The sequence below is a fragment of the Camelus dromedarius genome, chromosome 2 (assembly GCF_036321535.1).
Source record: "Camelus dromedarius isolate mCamDro1 chromosome 2, mCamDro1.pat, whole genome shotgun sequence".
Classification (NCBI taxonomy): Eukaryota; Metazoa; Chordata; class Mammalia; order Artiodactyla; family Camelidae; genus Camelus; species Camelus dromedarius.
Window position 1 is genome coordinate 22,099,004 of NC_087437.1, and position 6,000 is coordinate 22,105,003.

Consider the following 6,000-nt stretch of genomic DNA (forward strand, 5'->3'; position numbering starts at 1 on the left):
GTACATATTTGCTTCCATAGTGGTAAAAGTTTTGAAAAATTATATGGCCATGAAAATAGTTTATCATTATGATTATTAAAAATGAGATAGAATAAATCTCTATTGCCAAAGTGACATAACCTGTTCTGATGACCACAACAGTGTAATCTCTTTAGCAGAGAAAGTTGTTTTTAAAAATAAATAGTACCACTTTTCTAAGGAAATAAGAGCTTTTTTTCTTCAATTATATATTAATGGAAAAGCTATAGAAAATTCAGCGCAGGTACTAATGAAGACACGAGTGTAAGTTTAAAGGAATGTGTGACTGTAAAAACTCACAAAGTGCTTGGTTTCTTTCTGTTTCACATGCATGTTTTAGAATAGATCTTAGGGGGTATTTAATTCATTTTCCTTTTGGCATTTTCTTTATTTTGGTTGTCAACTTCCCAGGGCTGAGATAATACACAGATACAAACCCCAGGGGCAGTGTTGTGATGCTGGACTGAAAGGTGGGAATGTGCTGCTGTCCAGAATGAGCCATGTTCCATTGTTGAAAATTCAATGCCTCAGTGTTTATTCAGTACCACCTCATGGAGCTTCAGAGTAAACAGAGTGTGTGTGTAATTGGTTATTTATATAGTTTTGTAGCTCTAGCGATAAAATGCCTTCATTCATTTTTGTATGTAATTGTGCTTGGGAGTATTTGTGTTTTATTCTTTGACTTCAATAGGCTCTTTGTATGTTATGTCTTTGGTGATCGGAAATATCAGGAAAGACAAATTTTCAGGAATGAGAATAATATAGTTGAAATCAGCTCAGCTGAGACATTCTACGGCGAGACAGTTTCTTTTGGTGAACTGATTCCATAATTTAGTTACTCTTGATGTTAAGGATTACGTTTATTGTGGAGCTGCTTTCCAGACTGTCACTTTATAGTTTTTCTACATAAAGATTATATAGTTGCAAACAAAGGTTGTGAAATTTCCCTTTTGTTGTTGTTTTTTGACTTTTAATTACTTTAATAAAAATACATTGTTTTCATAGCAAACTTTTAGACTGTTCATGTAATTTTCTCCATATAGGTTGTCTTCTGTAAGCCCAGTGAACCGTGTCCAGATTTCAGCAGCTTTCTCCCAAGCGAAATAAGTGATGTCATACTTAACAGTTGAAGCTAAACTGCATTTTACATGTTTAGATCATAATAAAATATTTTCATTATAGATGATTCTCTTGATTAGGAAATTTCATTTCCTTATTGGTTTCACCTTTTTTTTTTAAAGAATTATTTTGTTCTGTTTCTTTCATTGAGGAAAATTTCAAACATACACAAAAGCAGACTAGTAAGATGAGCATCCCTAACACCCATCAGCCTGCAAATACCGACTTAATTAGTATGTGTCTCTAAATGTTTTATTTTTAAACCATAACCACAGTGTCATTATCACATTAAAGTAATCGATTGGTTCCTTTAAAGTTTTTTAAAATTGTGATAAAATACTCATAACAAAATTTACCATCTTAACCATTTTTAGGTGTACAGTTCTGTAGTGTTGTGTATTCATATTGTGCAACCTGTCTCCAGAACTTTTTAATCTTACAAAATTGAAACTGTATACCTGTTAAACAGCCTTTCTCCCCATCCCTGCCCCCCGCCCCAACCTGGCAACCACCGTTTTACTTTGTGTTTCTGTGAGTTTGACCACTCCAAACACCTCAAAAAAAAGTGAAAACAGGCAGAATTTGCCTTGTGACTGGCATGTCTCACTTAGCGTAACGTCCCTTCAGGTTCACCCATGCAGTAGCACGTGCATTGGTTCTTTTTTAAAGCCTACTTTTTCTTTAAAGTTTCTGTATTTCCTTATAGAACTTGAAAAATTTTTTCCTCAAATGGCACATTAACATTTTCTATTTTGAGTAAAAACTTAAAAAAAAAATCAAAGTAGTACCAAGTATATATGCCAAGTACCACTCGTTTAGACCATTTTGATCACTTTTTGTGCTGTGTTCTCTTAAATGTTTATGTATGGTGTGCTTTCACATCAGCACTCCATAGTATGGGGTGCAAAATATAATTTCAGAGCACATGTGATTTTAAAGTTGTAGTGTGTTAATATTAATGACTGTACTCAAATGCTTTTTTCTTTGTAGTTTTATTTATTGCCTAATGAAAAGGAAACTAAAATTTTGGGATTTAGTATACTCAGTGTTTATATACTCATTTTGCCACAAAGGAAGGGGAAAAAAAACCTTTCTAATATTTCTTAGTTATTTTTTTCCTATCCTGAGAAAACATAAAGCATCAGACTGTTTGATTTTTAAATGAAATGTGGCATGGCACGGTGGAGGAAGAGGCTGCGGCATCATATTTGAACTTGAACACCAGCTCTTCCCCTCTACTAGCTGTGTGATCCTTTGGAGCTTATTTTTCTTGCCTATAATATTTCAATAATGTATGTTTATTTTAAGGATGAAATCGCATGCAAATCACCAGCACATAGTTGTTATTCAGTGATCGTTAAAATTAGTAACCTTTCAGTATTCCTGAAAACGAATGATGGGAACATCTTTTAACTAAAAGAGTAACACTACAATTCCATAGCACCTTTAAACTACCTTCAAAAGCGATTTTCTTGTACTTGATTTGTATTTAGTTAACATAATTCATGAATTTACACACTTAGGAATATGTTGTTATGTTTGCACACTGATATCACTTAATAATTTGCTGTCCCAGTCTTATTGGTGACGTTTAATCTCCTTTGAGAAAAACACTTTCATTAAGTAGATTTTTAAAAATACTTTTTATTAGTTCTCATTTATTATTGTAGAATTCCTATAATCAAAGTTCCTGAAAGGAAGCTTGTATAGCAAAACCCAAACGGGAACAGCTTCAACAGGGTATATGTGGAAGAAGCCTGGCAAGTAGTGTAAGATAGGATGAAGCCCTGGATTCTTTGCCCGAGTTCAAAGTAAAAAACAACAGCAACAAAAGACTATACAAATTACCAGAGCTGAGCAGCAGTGTAATTTTCACAGAATGGACAGAGAACAGCATGAGAGAAGACTGGAAAAGAGGCTTGGTAATGTGAGTATAATTGAACCCTTGTATTTTGTGTATATTTGAAAGTTACAAATTTTGTATTTTCAGATTATGCAGAAATAAGAAATCTACCCTGAAACTACTTTTAGAATGGAGAGCTGAAACTATGTAGAATTTGAAAAGGGAATTGCACTTGAAATTCTACTCAGAAATAATGGCTTTGTAGTAGTGTCTTCAGGACATTTGTACAGATCTTTGGAGTTCTTGCAGCAGCACAAACAATCTGGAAGAGTACGACTTTGATTAAAGACACTATTTGGTCCTCCATGTAGCTGAAACATTGAAGCTGAAAAGAATGAGTACCTCACTATACACCGACTACCTTAGCAGCTAAATAGCCCTATTACATGAAGTGCTATTAGATGATTTTTCTTCTTTCCGCATATTTTGTTTTATTGTGCTGCAATAGCTCTTGGGTGTGAGCAGTTTGTTAAGAGCATTTAGGAAAGATGCTTTTCAGATGGTTTTTAGCCATGCTAACATTTTAATAAGGGATCTGTCAAACTCTTCACTCACTCCTGGGAAAGTTAGCTATCTGGGCCTAATATCGGCCTCCCTCACAGGGTATATAGTGCGGTATCAAAAAAACCAAAAGGTTTCTAAGTAGGTTTTTTATCTTTGTATTCTCCAATCACAACATTTAGCTAATGTGAATTTCAACTCTAAATTTCAAGACCACATATTACGTGTACCTTATGTATTTCATAGGGTGCTTATCCTCAACTTCTGATAAATCCATCTTATTTTAAGAACGTGTCCTCTCCAGAAAAACCTGCGGCATGTCCAAACCTGTGCCAAATCCTATATATGTCTGCCTCAAAGCAGAAGTATCACTCAAGGACTTCTCAAGAGGCATCGACATCTAAAACTTCTGGTTTAATGCTGAGTTGATTGCCCTAAAATCATGCTTAATTTTACTTAACTAGCAGGCCTATGTTAGAGAAAGTTTTTAAGCAGGAAATGATCTTCTTGTTTATTCTCTTGACGTGAAAGACGTGAAACTTGTCGAAATTTCTCAGAATATTCTTTATTTGCATGTATTAGCAAATCTAGTGTATTCTTATTCTATTATATGATAAAACCATGACCAAGAATGAGAGGAAGTTTTGGTGCTAAGATAAAGAATCACCCTGCCCGCTGTATATTCCAGAGCTTGTAGTAATAATAATCTTCGTGGTTAACCATCACAGTCCAGACACAGATACTGTCCTACCCAGTGAAGAGTTCAGATGGTTCCCTTCAGGTACCAGAGCCTATCACAATGGAATTCAAAGTACTTAGCCACACAGATCATCACATCATGGCTTTCCTTGTACCTCACGCGTCCTTATATAACTTGGATTATAGGGAAAAGGCCTTGAAGCTATTTTTAGTGCCTGAGTCTCCTAATACCTACCCCTCTTTATCCTAGACCTTAGCTTTTTGTCAGCGTATCTTAATGTCATCACACGCACCCACTGGGGATCCACAGAGGACCTTGCAAGACCTTGCAAATCTCCTTATGTCTGTGTGGAAGATGGTTTATGTCTGTGGAAACAGACCCTTGTGATGAATATGCAGGAGGATATAATGTACTTTTGGAGAAATAGAGGATTTGCCTTGCCCTCCTTATCTCTTCTGATTGCCTTATAGTGCTTCTTTTTTCCCCCTTCCCACTTTCCCTGAAGCTTTCTGTGCAGAATGTGTTGTGGACAACAAGGTATATATGATAAAATGTCTGATCTTGGCTAAACGATGTTTCTCTCTGATTTGTACAGATACTTTGACCCAACACTGCCCAGTGCAAGAAAGAAGACTAGGGCAAAGGCACGAAGTATTAGATGTAATCACTCCCATAATCTCATGTCTGAATGAATCTAGCTGTCAAACCTCAAGACCTTAGGGCTCTTTAGATATTTTGGGTGGAATGTGATTTCTAAAGATGAGTTTCTGACCTTGGTCATCTTTAACAAATCTAGATGAGCTCCTTCAGGGCTTGATAGGCAAAAAGTTCACGGACACCGAGTGCCTCCTTGGAGACCCAGCTCTTTGTATTTTGTAGCCCAGCGGGAGTTGGCCAAACCAGACAACATAATGCCTGGACTCCAAAGACTCCCTTCGGCCTGGCCTGGTTGCAGAACAAGGCTTCCAGTCTCTTCCCTGCTGGGTGGCGCTGGCCAAGATGCCTAACTGAGGCATCCTGAGCCTGTGTCCTCATCAGCACGAGTGCACCATCCACTTTGCAGGATTCATCCGCAATCTGAGCATTTACTAAGCACCTGGCACTATTTTCTAGGCACGGGATATATGGTGATGTATAAAACAAGGTCTTTTGTCGGGAAATTTACATACTAGTGGGAGGAGCCAGGTGAAAAATCAAACAAGATCGTTTCTAATAGTAAAAGGTACTGAAAAACAAAAAACAGGGCAGTGAGACAGAAAGGTAGGGTAGTCAAAGAGGGCCTCACAGTGGTGGTAAAGTTTGGGCTAAGATGAGAAATAAGGTGGGGCTGGTGGTGTGAAGACAGTGCACTGACAGCTCCAGGCCAAGGGAGCTGCAAGTATGGACGGCTTAAGGAGGGCACAGTGCTGGTGTGTTGAGGAGGGAAAGCAGCCAGTGTGGCTCCAGTACAGTGAGGAAAGGAGGGTGCAGCAGGCAGCGAGGGGAGGTAGAACTCAAACAGTCTTAAGCGAGGGAGTGATGGAGTTTCAGATCACTGGCCACTGTGCAGAGGTGAGCGGAGAAACGGACCCTGGTTAGGAAATTCTTGGCTATGAAGATTAAATGAGATCATGTAAGTGTCTAGCATTGCCCCAAGCACAGAGCAGCTCTCTAATAAATAATTCAACCTCTCCTCTTGTCATTTTCTTGGATCTTGTGATTTCTTTCTTCCCAACAGAGGCTAAGCATTCGCTTTAAGATGAACTTCACTTGACCTCTC